At 43.9% G+C, this 22021-nt stretch overlaps 1 protein-coding gene across 4 annotated transcripts in view; it reads right to left on the bottom strand.

The window, feature by feature from the left end:
* Window positions 1–22021, bottom strand: part of Ldlrad4 (low density lipoprotein receptor class A domain containing 4) — a 435013-nt gene that overhangs the window by 336979 nt on the left and 76013 nt on the right. Inside the window, exons 1-2 of one of the 4 annotated variants that reach the window (XM_045142974.1) lie at window positions 17736–17947; window positions 7277–7366 (exon numbers count right to left, since the gene is read on the bottom strand). The exons of 1 other annotated variant lie outside the window; for it this stretch is intronic. The gene's annotated coding sequence lies outside the window, so the exon portion shown is untranslated. Of the gene's footprint in view, window positions 1–7276; window positions 7367–17735; window positions 17948–22021 lie in introns of those variants that run through there. 2 more of the 4 variants (XM_045142975.1, XM_045142976.1) reach the window with 2 other exon arrangements.

Raw genomic sequence — 22021 nt, forward strand, 5'->3', positions numbered from 1 at the left:
GGCAATGATGACAGACATGGTGATCAATCGGAACCCATCAAAGTAGACATCCAGAGGCCACAAAGAACTCAGGCCTAAATCAGACTGCCAACAAACCTTGCATGGCTCAGAGAACATTGTAGAAGAGGGGAGTGGGAAGATTGCAAAACACAGAGTGGGTAGGTATATCCTAAGGCATGCCCCCCCATCCCACAGGGACTAACTGAGGCCTTCATGACCCTACAGTGAATACTACAACCCCACTAAGGAAGGCTCCAGAGAAATGGGACCAGGGGTGAGGAGATAAAAGAGTATTATCAGCTGGGTGTCATGGCACACACCTTCAATCCCAGCATTCAGGAGGCACAGGCAGGAGGATCCCCATGAGTTACGAGGCCAGCCTGGGACTACAGAGTGGGTTCCATGTCAGTCTGAGCTAGAGTGAGATCCTACCTTGAGAAAAAAAAAAAAAACAGTATAAACTTAACATTAATTTTTTAAAAAGATACTTCCCGCAATGGAGAGATGGCTTAGCAGTTAAGCACTTGCCCATGAAGCCTAAGGACCCCAGTTCGAGGCTCGATTCCCCAGGACCCACGTTGGCCAGGTGCACAAGGGGGCGCACGCGTCTGGAGTTCGTTTGCAGTGGCTGGAAGCCCTGGCACACCCATTCTCTATCTGTCTCTTTCTTTCTCTGTCACTCTCAAATAAATAAATAAAAATAATTTTTTTAAAGATACTTCCCATCTACCCATAACTAAAATAATTTCTCCAGTTCAAATGAAATTCACACATGCTCTACCATAAATGTTCTTAACCTCGTGGGAGGTCAAAATGTGAGACCACCAAAGCCCTGATATTTTCCCAGGAATGGGCACAATTTCGTGAAATTCACAAACACCCCGAAGTACCTGGGGAGTCAAAAATGATGGTCCCTCTGCCCGTCCCTTCTGTCTTGCATTTGAGAAGAACTTAACAATCTATCCCCATCTGTAAGAATCATGAAGCTCTAAAACATTTCAAGCCTCCATGTACCCCACCCAACTAACCCCAAGACTTGAGGAAATCTTCCTCGGCTCTAGAGCTTTGGCCAGTCGGTCACAGAGCATCCCTGAAGGGCATGCCCTCCCAGCAAATGCCATCGCCGATACACCAAGAGTGACCTCACGGGGACTGCTGAGACTCAGTCTGTTACAGCCAGCATCACTGGCCGCGGGCAAGCCGTAGGAACCTGACCCTGGCAAAGCGCGTTTTACGCTCGAGTGCTGCTCATCCGGGTGACGCCACGTGGCAGGAAGTGAGGCCAGAAGACAGAGGAAAGTCCTGGGGTGTTTCTGCCAGGCACTAGCCCCCAAGACCCAGCACTGCATCCGTTACCTCACCCGCACAGACAGACCAAACCCACGGAGCCAAATTTTTGAGCTGATGCTGAGAATCCCATAAAAAGCAGTGCTATTTCTAACCTCTCGCAACATGGAAAAATACACACGATACCAAGCAGCCCAGAATCTCTCAAAGACTTATTTTTATACTCTTTTACCCACATCCATACCCTAACCTCCCCCACAAAAACTTTAGGGGGAAAATTTGCTGGCATTTTTAGCAATTTGACAACACTGTGACTGGCAATCGGCTGACAGCACCTCTAACACACTTGAGTTTAAAGCATCGTGTTCGTGGGGATTTTCTGACAGAACGCTGCCCGTCGACTTGGTGAAGCAGAGGAAAAATAGAACCAACAAGCAGAGAAAACGCCCCAGGTCTCAGGCCACCAAAAGAAGCGACAGGAGTAACGAGCCTCCTTTCCCAACCTCTAAAAGTGATTTCCCCTCCTGCTAGCCTTCCTCTTCAATGGCTTGGGTTTTTTCTAGCCAACCTGTGGTTATCGGCATTCCTGATGCCCTTGCCACGTTCCCTTCCCTTCTCAGTTCCACTCTTAACCCACAGCTGAAGAATGAGGGCCATGTGTTGAGACGGGGCTCCAGATCTGAGTCTCCTGGTGCTGCATAGAGATAATCACGGGGGGGGGGGGGGGGGGTGTGCAGACATGCAGGAGGGAGGGGGTCTCAGGACCATGGAGGAAAAATCTGAATGTAATCTAAAGAACTTGAGAGGTCTTGCAGAGAGCAGCGCCATTGTTGCTGTTACCTTCGTGTTGCTGGGACAAAGCACCTGACCAAAAGCAGCTGGTGGGTGGAGAGTTTTTGTTTGGCCTTAGTCTCAAGGGGAAGCTCCATGATGGCAGGGGAAATCATGGCATGAGCAAAGGCAGGACATCACCTCTGCCACAGCAGGTAGGAAACTGTAGCAAGAAAGAGAGCCAAACTACAGCAAAGGGGAGCTAGCTATAACACCCCAAAACCCGCCCCCAACAGCATACTTCCTCCATTGAGGCTGCACTTCCCAAACTGCCATCAGTGAGGGATCAAGCATTCAGATCACATGAGTTTATGGGGAACATATAATTCAAACCACCACAACCCCCGAGGTACTTTGGATCTCATCAAGACTCCAAGCATGGCAGTCTTAGTGCCGCCTTCCCAATAGCACAGGGAAGGCAGAAGATACCCCAACCCTCTGCTGACCAGCTTCTCACAGGACAGGACATCTTAGAACAACCTCCAAATGAATCTAACCTTAAGGCAGGGTTTAACGTTCATGTTAAAGAGCTTCATTTACATCACAACTAATTGGTTTTGTTTGATCACATTGCCACAAAAGATAATCATCGCTAAGCAGAGGTTTCATTCTCTTATAAAGAGGTCAGGAAAGGATGCAAAGGGCCTGAATTCATGATTTCTTCATCTACGTCCCAGCAGCTTTGGATTTAAGGAATTCACCAGCATTCAACCCCACCTGTCTCTGGCAAGATAGCTCATCAAGTTCTTTAGTAAATCAGCACCACTGCCTCTGTTTCCCTCCAATTCCCCAAGCACATGATCCATGCATAAGATCTGACTAACACTAAGATGGAAAATAAGGGCTGGAGGGATGGCTTAATGGTTAAGGCACTTGCCTGAAAAGCCTAAGGACCCAGGCTCGATTCCCCAGTACCCACATAAGCCAGATTCACAAGGTGGTACATGCATCTGGAGTTCATTTGCACTGGCTAAAGGCCCTGGCATGTCCATTCTCTGTCTCTCTATCTACCTCTTTCTCTCTCAAATAAATTAATTAATTAATTAGATTTTAAAAAGAAGGAAAATAATCAAAAGTGAGAGTAGTATTAATATGTGAGCACAGCCGGGCGTGGTGGTGCACGCCTTTAATCCCAGCACTCGGGAGGCAGAGGTAGGAGGATCGCCGCGAGTTCGAGGCCACCCTGAGACTACAGAGTGAATTCCAGGTCAGTCTGGGCCAGAGTGAGACCCTACCTTCAAAAACCAAAAAAAAAAAAAAAAAAAAGTGAGCACAAACATAAGTGTTTAGAGGGCAGTTTTTTGGGCATAACATATGCAGCTAGCCAGAAAATAGTAGTAGTTTCCCTTCTAGAGCTTAAGACCTTCCCAGACATGAGCTTTTGACTAGGTTTTTAGTGCCAGGCAGAAATTTTCTCTTGTGGAACAGGGGTTAGGGTGGGGACTCAAAACTCACCATAGTGCTGAGAAGAAGTGACAGTGGAGTGTTTAACATTGAGTGAGACATTGCCATCACACCACTGCAGAAAAGGTGGCAGAATGTAAGAGCCAAAGGAAGAGGAGGAGTGCTTACAATACTGTCCTCCAGACACAAAGTGGCCCTGATGTTCATGGCGTCACAGTGGCTGATGCTACCTACACAAGGCCTGCGTACCAAGAGGACAAAATGATGACATCAAAGGAGAAGACAGACTAACTGGAAAGAAAAGGGATTCGAGGGCTGGAGAGATGGCTTGGTGGTTAAGGTATCTGCCTGCAAAGCCAAAGGATTCCGGTTCGATTCTCCAGGACCCACATAAGCTAGCTGCACAAGGGGGCGCGAGCATCTAAAGTTCATTTACAGTGGCTGGAGGCCCTGGCACGCCCATTCTCACCCTCTCCCTTTCTCTGCCTCTTTCTCTCTCTCCCAAATAAATAAATAAAATGTATTTTTTTTAAATAAGAAGGTATTCAACGGAGAAGAAGCTGAGGGTGGAGAGGGAAAGAGATGGTAGTGATGACCATGGTATATTGTCTATACTTATGGAAGTCAATAAAAAAGTTAAAAAGTAGAAATAAATAAATACAATTTTTCATTAAATGGAAAATAATGGACATTTTACTAAACATTTAATATGCAACAAATGATGAATTAGGCACTTTAAAAATAATTCCACAAATTAAATATCCCACTAAAAAATCAGAGAAGGTGAGACTCAGAATTATGACTACCAAATTACCTGCGTAACAAAGTGAACAAAAGTGACAGGGCTACAATCCAAGCCCAAGTTTGTGTCCCGCAACTCTTCCGTACAAACGCACCATGACCAAAGGACATGTATTTTCAGATTCATCGAGATCAAAATTTTAAAATATACTTAATAACACTCTCAGCACAACGATTCAGTCCTATTTTCAAAATAAGTCCAAATAAATCCACTCTATGAGAAGACAGGCACATTCCACAGTTCACGCAACCGACCTCCTCGGCCCCTCCAGAGACATACAAGCTGGGAGAAGTAATGGCACCTGTCCATTTCATCAGCACCGCGAGTGTCTCACAGTCCCGCGGTGAGCTATTTAAGGCATGAAGTTTTACAAATAGCAGAGGGAAGAAAAATTCCAGGACAGTCAGCTGGAAGAACCTATTTTAAAGTTGTGAAAGTTCTTACAACACCTCAGAATCTAAGTCTGTGATTGAAAATTACCCATAATGCAGAAAGTAAATGCAATTAGCAGAAAGGGTGAGCTTTTCTTTAAGTGTTCAAATGTTCAAGGGGAGCGATGTAGTTGTAGGTAACCTAAAAGCTGCATACAATACTGCAGTCTAAAAAAGTTTTCCAGTGCCAATTTTGAAAGTTGCTTAAAATAGCTGACAGAATGAGGTGACTCCATATAAGGAGGGAAATTATATACTTAAATAATTTCAAGAATTATTGCTACTTTTGCCAATTTTTTTTTAAATTGAGTTGCATAGCCCTTTGGGACAAAATCCCGTGGTGTGTTCAGTTACTTAAAAATTTGCTGTTTAGGCTGGTAGGATTGCTTAGCAGTTAAGGTATTTGTCTGCAAAAGCCAAAGGACCCAGTTGCAATTCCACAGGACCCACATTAGCCAGATGCACAAGGGGGTGCACATATCTGGAATTCATTTGCAGTGGCTGGAGGTCCTGGAGCACCCATTTTCTCTCTCTCTCTCTCTGTCTCTCTCTGTCTCTCTCTCTCTCTCTCTCCCTGCCTATTTCTGTATCTCTCTCAAATAAATAAATAAATTTTTTTTAACCTGCTACTTGACAAGGGACGTGGTGGTGCACACCTTTAATCCAAGCACTCAGGGGGCAGAGGTAGGAGGATTGCCATGAGTTCAAGGCCACCCTGAGACGACATAGTGAATTCCAGGTCAGCCTAAGCTAGAGTGAGAGCCTACCTCAAAAAAATAAAAAGAAAAAGAAAACAAAGAAAGATCTGCTGCTTGAGGAAAATTTTAGTTTTGAGTAGGTAAATTCATGGCAACTGTATTAAAAAAGAAGAAGAAGAAAAGGAAAATGGATGGAGGCACAGCTCCATGGCAGAGCACTTGTCTAGTGTGAGGAAAGCCCTAAGTTCAATCCTTAGCACCAAAGATAGGAAGAGAGGGAAGGAAAAAAGAACGGTAGGAAGGGAGAGGGAAGAAGGGAAGAAAGGAGGGGAGAAGGAGAAAAAGAGGGGAGAAGCAAGGAAGGAGGGAGGAAAGGAGGAGAAAGAGAGAGAGGAAGGGGAGGGGAAGGGAAGAGGAGAGAAGGAAAGAAAGAAGGCAAGGGAGAGGTAGAAAGAGAGGAGGGAGAGGAGGGATGGAGAGAGGAGGAAGGAAAGAGTAACTAAATTGCACTCACATTTTCACAGGTGAGAACTAGGCTTTCTTCCTCCTACTTTAAGATGGTGCCAAATTATGGCAGAAAAATAGTGCAAAACATCAACACTCACCAGGTCAGCCAGTGATGGTCAAGCATTACATTGCCCCATCAGATTAGCAAAGGGATTGTAAGAACAAGCATTTCCGTGATCACTATACATCTGTGAGGCACACAGCTGGGCACTTACTGTAAACGCTTACCACCCACCCTGGGAGAGCCGATCAATCGATCGACCGAAAGGGCTCTGAGGTCTGAGTTTTCTGACAGCAAAATTCACCCAGAAAAGAAAACAAATACAAACTGAATTGAACTTCACAAAGCCGAGAGGAATGGCAGACCCAATGAAACGGAATGCAGTCTGCTAAGCAATGCATAGTCTTGGCAGCCATGACTTTAGGAAGGTTCTGAACAGTGAAGTGTTCATTTAAATTCAAGGATCTGTACTCTAGAGTGAGGAAACACACAGAATCCTTCCAGCACTCCAACTGCCTCATCTAATCAAACAAATAAAAAGGCCTCAGACACTCCAGGGTGATCTTCCTCGGTTCACTTCATTTGACAAAAGTACTGTCAAGGGCTCTGACACCACATGTCGCGTGTCCGGGGCGCTGCACTAAGCCAGGCGTGCAGGCCGGGAGAGGGGACAAGGTGAAGGGCAGAGGGCCTGACCTTGCGTAGACAATGCCCACATTCTAGTAAGGGAATTGTCATAAGCAATGAGCCATACATCTTGGAAACTTAAAATGTTATTTAAACCATTCCGTAAAATTTTATAGAATTCCTACCTTCCCGAAGAGTCTCACGTACGTTTTCATTTGATGTTAGGGAACATCAAATGAATTCTAACAATGAGGCAGGGCAAGACCCATAAACCATTGAGGAGTTGACCAAACCAAGGCTCGGTAAAGAGGCATTCCCAAGGGAAGAAGCAGATAGTGGGTTTGATGGAGACTGGGGGATGGCTCCCACACCCTCCAGCGCCTTCACTCACTGACCCCCTCCCTAGGGCTGGCCCTGAATCTGGCTTTAAGCAAAGGATGTCAAAGTGACCAAAGCACACAGTTACCATCTACGCTCTTAAACTTCTGGGTATCCCCAATTTTAGCCACTTATACCCCACCTCCGAAACAAAGTCCAATACATACACATAGACACACAAGTGTAACACCAAATGTAGCTATTCAAGAGGGAAACCATCTCAATCTAGTGCCATGGCAAACTTGCTTCACAAACATTATCAAAATAAGAGTATTTAAAAAAAAAAAAAAAAGCCTTACACTCTACTCACCTTTTAGACTACTGAAAACCTGATGTGAGTTCTTGAAAGCAGCCAGACAGGGGAAAGAGTTCTGACATCACAACCACATAGTTGGAACTGCTGGAAAGAAAAATAAAGACTTTCAACGATTTGATTCTTTTCTAGTACAACTTACCCCAACACAAGTTCCAAAAGCTAATTGATGGCTGTCACAACAAAAATCACAAATATCAACATGAATAAAACAAAAACACAAACATAAATATCAAGTAATGAGAGGAAGAAAGAGAATTATAGCCAAAAATCTGGAATCAGGGAAGTGACTAAATTGGGACAAAACACCCTCTCAGCTTTCCAATAGCCACTGGGGGCAGCAAGTTCTCATCTTCCAATCAAAAGTCAAAGACTGTCTGGTGTGTGGTGAAAACCTTTAATTTCAGCACTTGGGAGGCTAAGGTAGGAGGATCACTGTGAGTTCGAGACCAGCCTGAGGTTAATCCCAGGTCAGCCTGGGCTAGAGAGACCCTACCTCGAAAAAAAGAAGAAAAAAAAGAAGGTCAAAACTTGTTCCTCCAAAAACAGAGCCTTTTTGTTAATGAAAGGCCACAGGCCACAAATAATGGACAGTATCCTTGTTGGACTAATTTCAAATAGCCCAAGTTTTTGTCTGAGAAAATATATTTTTGTTTTTTAGTTTTTAAGACCAATACTGGCTCCCAACTAGTAGTAATCCTCATTTTAGCCAACTCCAAGTGCTACAAAGATCATTCTTACTGGACTTGGTGGCGTACACCTTTAATCCCAGCACTCATGGGTGCAAGGTAAGAGAATCACTGAGTCCAAGGATAGCCTGAGACAACACAGTGAATTCCTGGTCAACCTGGGCTAAAGTAAGATCCTACCTTGAAAAACAAAGAAAAAGCCTGGGCTGGAGAGATAGCTTAGCGGTTAAGCGCTTGCCTGTGAAGCCTAAGGACCCCGGTTCAAGGCTCGGTTCCCCAGGTCCCACGTTAGCCAGATGCACAAGGGGGCGCACGCGTCTGGAGTTCGTTTGCAGAGGCTGGAAGCCCTGGCGCGCCCCTTCTCTCTCTCTCCCTCTATCTCCCTGTTTCCTTTTATAGTTGAAAGGTAGAGGTGGATTGGGTTGTCTCAAGTTAGTTTGGATTGCACAGATAGAATGATCTCTCTCTCTCTTTTTTTTTTGAGGCAAGCCCAACAGACTGCCTTTTTTTTTTAATGTGTGTGAGAGAGAGAGAGAGAGAGAGAGAGAGAGAGAGAATTGGCATGCCAGGGCCTCCAGCCATGCATCTGACCTCCAGTTGCATGCGCCCCTTGTGCACATGTGCAGCCTTGCATGCTTGTGTCACTGTGTGTCTGGCTTGCGTGGAGCGTCAAACATGAGTTCTTAGGCTTCACAGGCAAGTGTCTTAACCAGTAAGACGTCTCCTCAGAATGATCTCTTTTTAAAAATATTTCATTTCTTAGAGGTAGGAGGATCGCTGTGAGTTCAAGGCCACCCTGAGACTACAGTTGATTCCAGGTCAGCCTGGACCAGAGTGAGACCCCTACCTCGAAAAACCAAAAAAAAAAAAAGAAAGCTAAAAATATTTCATTTCTTTTTTGAGAGAAAGAGGGGGAGAGAGAGAGAGAGGAAGAGAGGGAGGGAGAGGGAGAGAATATGAGTGTGTCAGGTCCTCTAACCACTGTAAAACTCCAGATATATGCCTTAAGTGTGGAACCATCTCTCTAGCTGAATTTTCCCTTCCTTCCTTCCTTCCTTCCTTCCTTCCTTCCTTCCTTCCTTCCTTCCTTTCTTTCTTTTGTGGTAGGGTCTCACTTTAGCTCAGGCTGACCTGGAATTCAGGGCAATCCTCCTGAGTGCTGAGATTAAAGGTGTGTGTCACCACACCTGGCTTTTCTTTCTTTCTTTTTTAACATTAAAGTTTATTTATTTATTTATTTATTTATTTATTTATTTATTTATTTATTTATAGAGAGAAGGAGAGAGAGAATTGGCATACAAGGGCCTCAGCACTGTAATCAAACTCCAAACACTTGTGCCAACCTAGTGGGCATGTACGACCTTGTGCTTGCCTCACCTTTGTGTGTCTGGCTTAAGTGGGATCTAAAGAGTTGAACATGGGTCCTTAGGCTTTGTAGGCAAGCTCCTTAACTGCTAAGCCATATCTCCAGCCTCTTTTCTTTCTTTCTTTTTTTTTTTTTTTTTTTGATTTTTTGAGGTAGGGTCTCACTCTAGCCCAGGCTGACCTGGAATTCACTCTGTAGTCTCGGGGTGGCCTCGAACTCACGGAAATCCTCCTACCTCTGCCTCCCAAGTGCTGGGATTAAAGGCGTGTGCCACCGTGCCAGGGTTTTTTTTTTTTTAAATTTATTTATTTATTTATTTGAGAGCGACAGACACAGAGAGAATGTTTGTGATTCTGCTCACAAAGCTGCCTTTATCTGCCCTCTATCCTGTCAGTGAAACACCTTCACCTTTGCTGTTCCAGTGTCCAGTTCACAGCATCCATCTGTCCTCAGCACCCTTCGCCTTAGGATACCCTGAGGAGGAGGCGTGTTCCGTGTGCAGCACACCATCCCAAGGGGAACGCCATGTCTCGCAGGTGACTGCCTGTGATGCCTTACAAGGCAGTTTCAGGTACAGTCAGTAAAGCTGTGTCTGCCTCATAAAATGAGTACCTTTCAGCACCCAGCCTGCCAGTGTGTAGGACACACTCCTCCCCAAGGCTGAACAAGCCACCATCTGTCTTGTTTGCATGCTGCACTGCACTTCCCAAACTTGTCCCTTAAAATGTGCTCCTGCCATATGTCACTCCTGGATGTTCAGCCATCACTAAAACATACAGATTTTACCAAAAAAAAAAAAAAAAGGTTGCCACCGAAAGAACCCTGTGAGAGTCCTGCAGAGGGCCATTCCAAATTACATGAACCAAACACCTCACTGTTTCTCTTCAAGTCCTTCCTATTGATATTTAAACCTGAAAACATTTCTTTTTGCTCTGGTTTTCTACCCAATGTGAGAAAAAATAATAATAATAACATACTTCTGATTTTCCAGGTCTTAGATTTTATTCCTCAACTAGGACCTCACTCATCATTCTTTCTATGACTCAAATGCTGAGATCTCTTGGGAAAAGTCTGTGTGACAACCATAAACATGCTGTGGTAGGCAGAATTCTAAAGTGACCCACAGTGGATCAGATGTTTAATCCCATCCCCTTAAGTGACTTGCTTCTTACCAATAGAATGTTACCAATAGAATTCCTTAATCTATTTACCCTACATAAGACTCCATCTCTTGGACTGGAGAGATGGCTTAGCAGTTAAGACACTTGCCTACAAAGCCTAAGGACCCATGTTCGACTCTTCAGATCCCACGTAAGCCAGACACACAAAGGTGAGACATGTACAAGGTCGTAAATGCCCACTAGGTGGTGAAAGCATCTGGAGTTCGACTTCAGTGGCTGAGACCCTAGCATGCCAATACTCACTCCCTCTCTCTCTAAAATAAAATTTAAAAAAAAAATTTAAAGACTCCTTCTCAGTGACTAAAGAGTGAGACCACACACACTGCCCTGCTCCACACACCACACCACCGCCACCACCATCCTGTGTGAGTCTTTGGGGACCTCTCATTATGCTTACGCCTTCCTGCCCACACTGCTACCATGTATGAGTCTGCGTATAACTTGACCAGTGAAATATCTCTCCAGATTGGGGAAATCCCAATGCAAAACAAGTAACATGAAAAATTAAGGCTACATATCCCCACCAAGAATGCCCATGCCCATACTAGAAGCCTCCTCTGAAAGCTACTTAGAGGAAATTCTAGAGAAAAAAATTTAGAAGCACAATTATCATAAACATGTACAAAAAAAACTTAAAGAAGACACAAATAAATGCCTGAATGAAATCCAACAGAACACAGACAACTGAATTAATCTGACAGACACCTAAATAAAATTCACAAGAACACAAACACAAACATCTGAATGAATTCAAGAAGGACACAAACAGATGCCTGAATTAACTCAAAGAATTCAGGGACAGACACCTAAATATAAAATAACAAAATCAAATATAAATATAAAAATGAAAATCAATACCAATAGAGGTGCTGAAGAAAATGAAAACTGAAGCTTTTTTGTAAAAAATGCAATAAGTCAAATAAAAAGCTTTGTGGAAAGCCTTAGGACAGACCAAGCAGAGGAAACCATAAAAGGGCTTGAGAACAAGGTAAAGGAAATAGATCAGGTAGCCAAAATCAATGATAACTTAAAAAAAAAAAAAAAGTATGACAAAAGCAAGAGAGATATTTGAGATACAATGAAAAGAGCAAATATATAAATACTGGTCATAGAGAAAGGAGAAGGGCTTTAGGCCAAAGAAATAGAAAATAATTTCAATGAAATTATAGAAGAAAATTTTCCACATCTAGGAAAAGAGGTACCTACCCTAAAAAAGAGACACCCTGCATAATATTACAGTCAACACATTAAATAAACAGAAAAAGAAAGAGTACTGAAAGCCATGAGAGAGAAATAGAAAGTCACATGTGAAGACAGGCCCATCAGAATAACAGCTGATTTTCAGTATGGACATTAAACACTCAAGGGTCTTGAAATAATTTTTCAAATATTAAAAAGAAAACCAAGTTGGGTGTGGTGGTGCGCACCTTTAATCCCAGCACTCAGGAGGCAGAGGTAGGAAGATCACCATGAGCTTGAGGCCACCCTGAGACTACACAGTGAATTCCAGGTCAGCCTGAGCTAGAGTGAGACCCTACCTCAGGGAAAAAATAAAACATTTGCAACCCCAAACTGCTATACCCAGCAAAATCATCTCAGAATATACAGAGAAATAAAAATTTTGCATGATAAAAGCAGGCTGAAGGAATTTATGACCACTAAGCCAGCTCTACAGTCAAAACTAGAAGGAATACTGAGAAGGAGGGTAAATACATTCAAGAGGTCAGAAGGAAAAATTATGATCAATGCTGAATCAGTTGTTAAACAAAAAGAGAGAGAGAGAGAGAGAGAGAGAGAGGCAAATATAGAGAGAGAGGACACACCAGGACCTCTAGCCATTGCAAATGAACTCCAGACACATGTGCCACCTTGTGCATCTGGCTTACATGAGTACTGGGGAATCAAAGCTGGGTCCTTAGGCTTCACGGGCAAGTGCCTTAACTGCTAATCCATCTCTCCAGCTCCATGATATGAACTTACTCACACCTTTTAATGATAACTCTGAAAACTAATGGTCTCAATCACACAATCAGAAAACAGAATCCATCTTTTGGATATTTCCAAGAAATTTATGTTATACCATAGGCTGTGGTAGCAGGGCATTGGGAGATCCAGCTGGAAGTGAGACAGAAGGCACTTCCCTGATGGCTGGCTCTCACAGTGCTGGAAAGTACTGTGCCAGTTGGCGGGGACAAAAGTAACCAACAGTCTGAACAAGCAGTGGATACTGAAAGCTACAGAACCTGTCAGGCAAGATGTGCCCACCAGTGCAAGAGTGGCATATAGGTTATGGGGTTAATCAACTGCTCTCTGATTGGATATGAGTCTTACTCATTGGGGAGGAATTAATGTTTGGAACCAAGAACCAAGTGAGAAGCACACGGCTTGGAAGGTCATAGATCCTAGAAGGAGACTCCCACTGTTCTTTGGCTAAATGGTTATGCCCCTCAAAAAGTCTTTTTAAAGGTCTATCTTTATTCCCTTTGACCCATGCTACTCTCACTCTTGGCTAGAGAATCTGATTTTTACAGGTGGTAGTAAATGCCAAGGAGACACAAGACCCATCAGAATGATAAGAAAGGAAAGCTGACTGTCTCTCATGAGACGAGTCATTCCTGGCACAACTCCAGCCCCAAGACACATTACAGAAGAAGTGATGGATTAAACATGAGCGCTGCTCTTACTCCTAGCCAGAGAACTTCCTCCAGGGAGATGGCAGTAGATATTGCAGAGACTCAAAACTCATCCAAGCAGAAAATTAGAGGATGCTGCAAGTTCAACACTAAAGGAGACTTATATCTCCAAGACTCAGGGAACATTGGGAAAGAGGAGAGAGAAAGAATTTAAGAGCCATAGGGTGAGAGAGTAGACTCAGTGGAATGGGGGGACAGGGAAGAGGGGACTTAGGTGTGTAACCCAATGAAGATATGATTAATTTGCAATATGTTCATATATTGAAGTCCTCAATAATCAAAAAAAAAAAAAATTCATGTCACTATCACAGACAGTATAGTGAAAGGATGAATAAGGGTATTCCAAGCAAATGGAACCAAGAAAAATGCAGGGATGGCTATTCTACCGTCTGACCAAATAAACTTCAAATCAAAACTAGCCAGACGAGATACAGGACACTTCCTGTTAATGTAGGAAACAATCCATCAAAAAGTCATTATAATTCTAAATATATATGCGCTGAACACAAGGGCACCCAATTTCACAGAACAACTACCACTAGACATCAAGATACACACAGATTGTTCCCAACACAGTAGGTGACTTCAACACTCCACTCTCTCCAATAGGTAATCCAGACAAAAAAAAATAGAAAAATATTAGAGCTAAGTGATATCATAGTGCAAACAAACCTGACAGATATGTACAGGACATTCCACCCCAAAACTATAGAATATACATACTGCTCAGCAGTCCATGGACTTATTCTAAAATAGACCAGACAGTAGAGCACAAAGGAAGTCTAACTGATTTTGTGCAACCAAAGGCAAAAAACTAGAAATGAGGGCTGGAGAGATGGCTTAGCGGTTAAGCGCTTGCCTGTGAAGCCTAAGGACCTTGGTTCGAGGCTCGATTCTACAAGGCCCACGTTAGCCAGATGCACAAGGGGGCGCACGCATCTGGAGTTCGTTTGCAGTGGCTGGGGGCCCTGGCGCACCCATTCTCTCTCTCTCTCTGTCTCTCTCTCTCTCTCTCTGTCTCTCTCTCTCTCTGTCCATTGCTTTCAAATAAATAAAAATAAACAAAAATTTGAAAAAAAGAAAAAAGAAATATAAATAGCTAATAGATATTTATTAAAGTTCATCATCCTTAGACATCAGGAAAATGGACATTAAAATTACTTTGGGATCCCATCTCACCCCAATCAGAACTGTTAGCATCTAGATAAAAGCAAATGACAAGAAATGCTGGTAAGGATGTGAGGAAAGAGGAACATTTGTTCACTGTTATGAGAAAGCAAACTAGTACAGCCATTATGGAAACCAGTGTGGAGGTTTCTTTAAAAGCTAAAATTAGGGCTGGGAAAATGGCTTAGCAGTTAAGGCATTTTCCTGCAAAGCCTAAGGACCCCAGTTCAATTCCCCAGGACTCACGTAAGCCAGATGCACAAGGGGATGCATGTGTCTGGAGTTTGTTTGCACTGGCTAGAGGCCCTGGCGTACCTATATTCATCCCCCCCCCCCCAAAATAAATAAAATAAAACAAAATAAAAGCTAAAAATACAATTACTTTATGACCCAGCAATACCACTCCTGCTCATATATCCTAAAGACTTTACACACTACTACAGAGACTCTTGCTCACCCATGTTGATTTCTGCTCTATTCGCAATAGCTAGGAAATGGAATCAGCCAAGAAGCCCATCTAATGAAGAATGAAGATGTAGTACCTGTACACAATGGAACTTTATTAAGTTGCAAAGAAAAATGAAATTTGCAGGGAATCAGAAATAAAATTGGAAAAGATCAAATGAAATGGAGTAAGGCAGGCTCAGAAAGACAAACACCACATTTGGGGTGGGGGCGGGATTCTAGTTTTGAACTTCTAGATTACTTAAGTCTGAGTGAGTGTCTGTAAAGCCCAGGAAGCTACAGAGGGACCATGAATGGTTGCAGTGGGATAACAGAAAGCACGAGACAGGAAAGTAGAATGGGGTAATAGTGAGCGGGGGGCTTGAGGCAGGGAGGGGGAGGGGAAGTAGGGAGTGGTGAGAGGACGACACAGAACCAAGGACATCTGAATAAGCCACATGAAAACCTTGGTCAGCCCATATCAAATATAAAGTTTAGGGGCCACAGAGATGGATCAGTGTTTAAAGACACTTGCTTAAAAAGCCTGCCAGGCCATGTTCAAGTCCTTCCCCAGAACCCAGGTAAAGCCAGATGCACAAAAATGGTTGCATGCATCTGGAGTTCATTTGCAGGAGCAGCAAGATGCCCTAGTGCACTCATCCTCATTCTCTTTCGCTAATAAATAAATGAGTAAAAATATTTTTAATGAAAAATAAATTATGGAGCTAGAGAGATGGCTTAGTGGTTAAGGCACTTGCCTGAAAAGCCTAACAACCTGGGTCCAATTCCCCAGTACCCACATTAAGCCAGATAACAAGGTGACACATGTATCTGGAGTTCATCTGCAGCAACTAGAGGCCGTAGCATTCCCAGTCACTCTATATTTCTCTCCCTCTCTCTTTTTCTTTCTCTCTCTCTCTCTCTCTCTCTTTCTCTCTTTCTGTGTGCAGATAAACAAAAAGAAAAAACAGGCAAGGGCTGGAAAGATGGCTTATCATTTAAGTGCTTGCCTGTGAAGCCTAAGGGCCCCGGTTTGAGGCTCGATTCCCCAGGACCCACGTTATCCAGATGCACAAAGGGGTGCACGCATCTGGAGTTCATCTGCAGTGGCTAGAGGCCCTGGCATGCCCATTCTCTCTCTCTTAATCTACCCCTTTCCCTCTGTTACTCTCAAATAAATAAACAAAAATAATTTTAAAACAGGCAATGATGGGCTGAAGAGGTGGCTTAGCCATTAAGGCATTTGCCTGTGAAGCCAAAGGACCCAGGTTCGATTACCCAGGACCCACATAAGCCAGATGCACAAGGGAGCACATGTGTCTGAAGTTTGTTTACAGCGGCTGAAGGCCCTGGCATGCCCATTCTCTCCCTCTCTCTTTCTCTCTCCCTCTCTCTCTCTCTCTCTCTCTCTCTCTCTCTCTCTCTCTCTTTCTCTCTCCCTCCCTCCCTCCCTCCCTCCCTCTCTCTTTCTCTCTCTCTCCCTTCCTCACTCCCTCTTTCTCTCAAATAAATAAATAAAAATAAAAAATTTTAATGCAGTATATACATGTATGAAAGTGTCAAACATAAGTATAAATATTCTATACATAAAATTTATCTAACTCTCTAACAAAGTTCAAAGTAAGAATTTATGATTCATAGAGCCTGTCAAGCACTTGCCATGAAAGTGTGAGGACCAAAGGTCAGATCCCCAGCACCCACATCAACGTGGACAGGTGTAGTGGTACACCTGAAAACCCAGTGTTCAAGAGTTGGAGACAAGACCCCTAGAGCTTCCTAAGTAGAGTAACCAAATTGGATGAGATCTGGGCTCAAGTGAGAGATGCTGCCTCAAAAAATAATGTGGAAGGGCTGGATAGACATGAGGACCCAGGTTCAAATTCCCACTACCTATGTAAGCCAGATGCACTAGGTGGTGCATGCATCTGGAGTTTGTATGAAGTGGCTAGAGGCCCTGGTGCATTCATTTTCTCTCTCTCTATTTGCCACTCTCTTTCTCTCTCAAATTAATAAATAAATTGATTTTAAAAAAAAACATCATGGAAAGTGATAGGTGAAGACATTCAACTTCAACCCCTGGCCTTAACACACACAATCACATATACACTCATCCATAGGCACTTATGAAAACATGCATGCATACATGTATACCACACACACATACAAAAGTAAACCCTAACCAAATGACTAAAACGTGTGGGTCAAAAGATATAGCTATAGTTCTAAAATAACTTCCAAACCATCTATTTCAAAAATTAAGATTATCTTTATTTATAGATGTTTTTAAAGTCCTTGAAGATTTTATTTAAATTTTTTAAAGTAGAAGTTGAATGCATATTTGCAGTTCTTGCTTCCCTCAAGAGAAAAATTGTTTTATTACAAAAAGTCCTGCGATTAAAGTTGAATCTATTTTAGATTTTGAAAGGGCTGATTTTAATAACAGGGATAATTTTTTAATATCCAAGTCAGGTACATTGCATAAAAGACTACAAACAGGGCCGGAGGGGTGGCTTAGCGGTTAAGGCATTTGCCTGTGAAGCCTAAGGACCCTGGTTCAATTCCCCAGGACACACATTAGCCAGATGCACAAGGGGGTGCACGTGTCTGGAGTTCGTCTGCAGTGGCTGGAGGCCCTGGCGCGCCCATTCTCTCTCCCTCTCTCCCCCGTCCCTCTTTCTCAGTCAAATAAATAAATAATTTAAAAGACTACAAACAGAAACCTCATTCATTTCCAGAATTTACCATACTTTCCTTAAATCTATACTGAAAAACAGCACATATTCCCACCCCCTCATAAATCACTCAGTAAACATGCACACTGTCCTTTTGAGGAGCAGGAATCTCACACCCATGCCAAGAAAAACCAAACACAGCAGTTCCAAAACACAAGGCGGAAAAAAATGTCAACAAACTCACCTCTTCTTCTGACCATAATTCCAAGTCTCTTGGGCCCATCTCTGGCTGTGAAAATAGCCAGTAAGGATCTTCTGATATGGGGAGGGGCAGTAAGCCTGCATGGACCAAAGCCCTTGCAAAGGAGAGATAATCAGCCCCAGGTCAGGTTGCAGACCTGTCACCTTCCGGGTTTTCCCTCTGCCCTTCTAGTAAATACAGGCTTTTCCCACCATCTCACAAAATACAACTCTACACAAAGTCCAGTGCCTCAAAGAAAAATACAAGCACGACTATTACAGCAGGAAGGAAATTAAGGCTTCGGAAAACTGTTCACTCAAGAGAAGGAAACAGAAGAGAATACATACGTACAGCCCCTCACAGAAAGTGCTGGCTGAGCTCCCCACATGCATATCCTGCTGCTCCAAGTATTTAAGGAATCCACACATGGCTTTCCAAAGTGGAAAAAAAAAGTATGGTTCTGTGGGGTTGAAGTAACCCCAAACCATCTCCTGAATGACATGCTCTTGGCATGTGTCTGAGATGTCAGCTCCTGTGGGGCGGGGGCTGGGGCAGAATGAGTGGTATTCCTGAAAATCAGCAGACAGCAAGGACCTCCCTTGCATCAAGACAGGGACACATCAAAAGCAGAACACTGAAAAACAACCAAAGGAAGGTAGCTGGGTTGTGTGTGGCTTGTTCAGTTTTGTTTCGTTGCAATCCTGAGGATGGAACCCGGGGCCTCACACAGGCTAGGAAAATGCTCTACCACTGAACTCATCACAAGCCTGATTTCTATTCTTTTCTTTTTTTTCATGACCACGTATATGTGTGTGCAGATACACATGTGTTGGCAAGTGTCTGTGTGCAGGGGTGTGTGTGTGTGTGTGTGTGTGTGTGTGTGTGTGCCACAAGAAACCTGAAGCGTTGTTCCTCAGATGCCATTCACCTTTCCTGAGACAGGGTCTCTTACTGACCTGCAGCTTGGCAATTAGGTTCAATTGGCTGGCCAGCAAGCACATGTCGCCAATGCACAGCATTTTTACATGGAGTCTGGGGAAAGAACTCAGGCAAAAACTTTACCAGTGGAGCTATCTCCTAAACCCTGAAGCTCACTGCTATTTTATTATTTATTTATCATTTGCAAGCAGAGAGAGATAACGAACGGCCTCTTGTCACTCACTCACTGCAAACAAACTCCAGATGCATGTGCCATTTTGTGCATCTGGTTTCACACAGGTACTGAGGAATGGAACGTGGGCCATCAAGCTTTGCAAGCAGCACCTTTAGCTGTTGAGCCATCTTCGCAGCCCTGAAGCTTTTTTTTTTTTTTTTTTTGAAGGCTTACAGCATTCTCACTCCATCTTTAAAATAAAAAAGATAAAAAAGACATTCTGTTCTGGAGAAATACTAAGACAAGAACCTGGCAGAAGACTTCCTTCCTTTCTCTGAAATGAGATTTACTCCAGCTGGTGACTGGGTTCCATGAAGTGAAGCCATTTAAAACACAATGAAGCCTAAAGACAAGAGAACTATTTCACAGAAATTACAACTTGGGAGGGCAAAACTAATTTCTAAAATGTTCAGTGTAACAGCAAGACTAAATTCAAAAGAAAAGTCATACTTCCCCAAACCATTTTTATTTCATATCAGTTCTTTCAGAAATGCTGAAGACAGACTTACAACACCCCTCCCAATCTCAGACACAATAACTCACCTGGATTTCTGTGTCAGACACAAATGCATTCATGCATTCATTGACTCATTCAACCCATAAACTCCTTTTGTAGCAATAATTTTATAATTTCTTTATGAACTGATCCTAAACAACTGCTTAATACCATTCTCTCATAGGGCTGCATTATTTCAGAGCAAACCAGTATCAAGAAACATTAATTATAGGTATAGCTTTCCTGGGGCCAGAAAACTGCTCTCCCAGTAAGCTGTTGCTCAGGGAAGAACCAACAACTTAGGTGGCCCAAGTCACAAAACAACATCAGGAAGTACGCCCAGCTAAGAGCCCATGACCTAACCTACAGGCAACTCTAGCACAGTGAACACACAGAGCTGGACTTCCAGCCAACCATTCACACTGTGACCACAAATTTGAACACTTGTTTCTTTATTATTATATTTTATTTTATTTATTTATTTGCAAGCAGTGAGAAAGAGACAGAATGGGCACACCAGGGCCTCTAGCCACTGCAAACGAACTCCAGACACATGTGCCACCTATATGCATCTGGTTTACATGGGTACTGGGGAATTGAACCTGGGTCCTTTGGCTTTGCAAGCAAGCGCCTTAATTGCTAAGCCATCTCTCCAGCCTCTGAACACTTGTTTCTTAACAAAGTGTTATAATGCAGCATTTTCTTCCTGGAATAACCTGATCATCCCCTCGCCACTTGGAAGTAACCTTGGTCCAGTAACCATGAGCACAGCAACCCAGTAATAACCAGGTCCATAGAGCTGGTGACACTTAAAGTCACAGGAACCTCACCTGGGCTACCAGCCAGTACTCCACCAGGTATTCACCTCCCCAGCGGCAAGTGACCGTGGGAGACACTAGAATATGTAAGAAGTGGAAGGTTAGCTGAAACTGACACTCCATAGCACAGCTCCCATAAAGTCATCATCCATAACGGGACTTTGTGTTGATACAGATGTTCAGAGTCACCCAGACAGAAGCAACCCCTAGCATGCTCTGCAAATCAGCCCCAAACCGCTCATTGGTTTGCCAAGTTGGGCTTTAGAGAACTTTCATTGCTTCGATCTGCCCCCTATCTGGGTGACTGGACATTTGTTCACAACTCCTTGGGGAAAAGTAATGTCACACAAAGCCAAGGCAAACGTTCTGTGATGGCTTCTCAGGCCCAGGAGTATGCAGCGAGGGCATTAAGCAATGCCCAGCAGATACTGACTGAACAAGAAGAAACAAGAGGCATTAAAAAGCTAGATGTATTGTCTACTTGGCTTAAACCAAGATTTCTTATCCCAAAACAGAAATGAAGGGCTGCTTCAAAACAGGTAAGACACTTGAAATGTCTCAGTTTGTCCACTGGGAAGAAGTAAGGAATGTGATTGGGCATTCTCACCAATCAGCCCTCCTGGAGCTCAAAGGACCAGATTCAGGGCCTCTGTGGGTGGAAGATCTGCCATTATCTGAGGTGCTTCTAGGTGGGCCCACTTCTTCCCCCACCTGGCTACCACACACTTTCTTGGTCTCAGAGAACAGAACTATTCTCCAAAGACTATGCTCAATATGGAAGGGAGGCAGAAGTCCACACACTGGAAGCTTCTGCAGGTCTATCGACCTTGCATCACGGCAAAAGCAGTCCATCTTCCTAAAGCAAACACCAGCAGGTTTCCTGCCTCCCCAGCTCTGTGGCTTCAGCACTTCACCCAGTAGAATTCAAATCCCCACCTCTGAAGCCACCCAATAAAAAAAAGAACAGGACACGGGGCTGGGAAATGGCTCAAAGGGTAAGAACACCTGGCCACACTAGCATGCTTTGCCCTGTGTGAGATCCCCCAGCACCCACATAACAACTGGGCATGGCCAAGTGTACCTGAAAACCCATCCTGCGGGGGGGGGGGGCGGGGGTGGAGACAGAGAACCCTTATTAATTAGCCTGTCTGACCAAAACAGCAGCTCTAGTTTTGGGAAAGAGGGAACACTAGAAGCTGCACCTAAGCAAGCAGATGAAAACAAGGTAAAGCACAACAGATCCTATTCCTACATGAGGAAGTCCTAAAGAATCAGAAAGAAGCCGAGGTGAGAACCGCTCCGGAGAGAATGAGCTAGGCTGCCTCGGGAGCCCGGCCAGATGCGCTCCTGCTGACCACCAGCAAAGTGCCCTCACAGGCACTGCCAGCCAGAGCCACAGAGAGAAGTTCTGGGCTGTGGAAAAGCAACCAGAGGTGGGATTAGGAAAACACAGAGAACTGACAAGAGCAGGGTGGGCACTGGAGTGAGTAGCTTAAGTGTGGCTTGGGAGCCAAGGATGGTGACACACACCTTTAATCCCAGCACTCGTGAGGCAGAGGTAGGAGGAACGCCATGAGTTCGAGACCACCCTGAGACTACATAGTGAATTCCAGGTCAGCCTGGGCTAGAGCAAGACCCTACCTCGGGGGAAAAAAAAAAAGTGTGACTTGGGAGGCTGAAACTGAGACTAGAAGACATTTGCCTACGAAAATGAGTCCCCGGTCCACACACACACACCACCACCACCACCACCATTGCCTCGGGAAAGTTGCAGAACAGCAGAAAGCATGCTAAGGAAGCCAACGGCAGTAATCTGAAGATG

The sequence above is a fragment of the Jaculus jaculus genome, chromosome 2, assembly GCF_020740685.1.
Source record: "Jaculus jaculus isolate mJacJac1 chromosome 2, mJacJac1.mat.Y.cur, whole genome shotgun sequence".
In the NCBI taxonomy this organism is placed as follows: Eukaryota; Metazoa; Chordata; class Mammalia; order Rodentia; family Dipodidae; genus Jaculus; species Jaculus jaculus.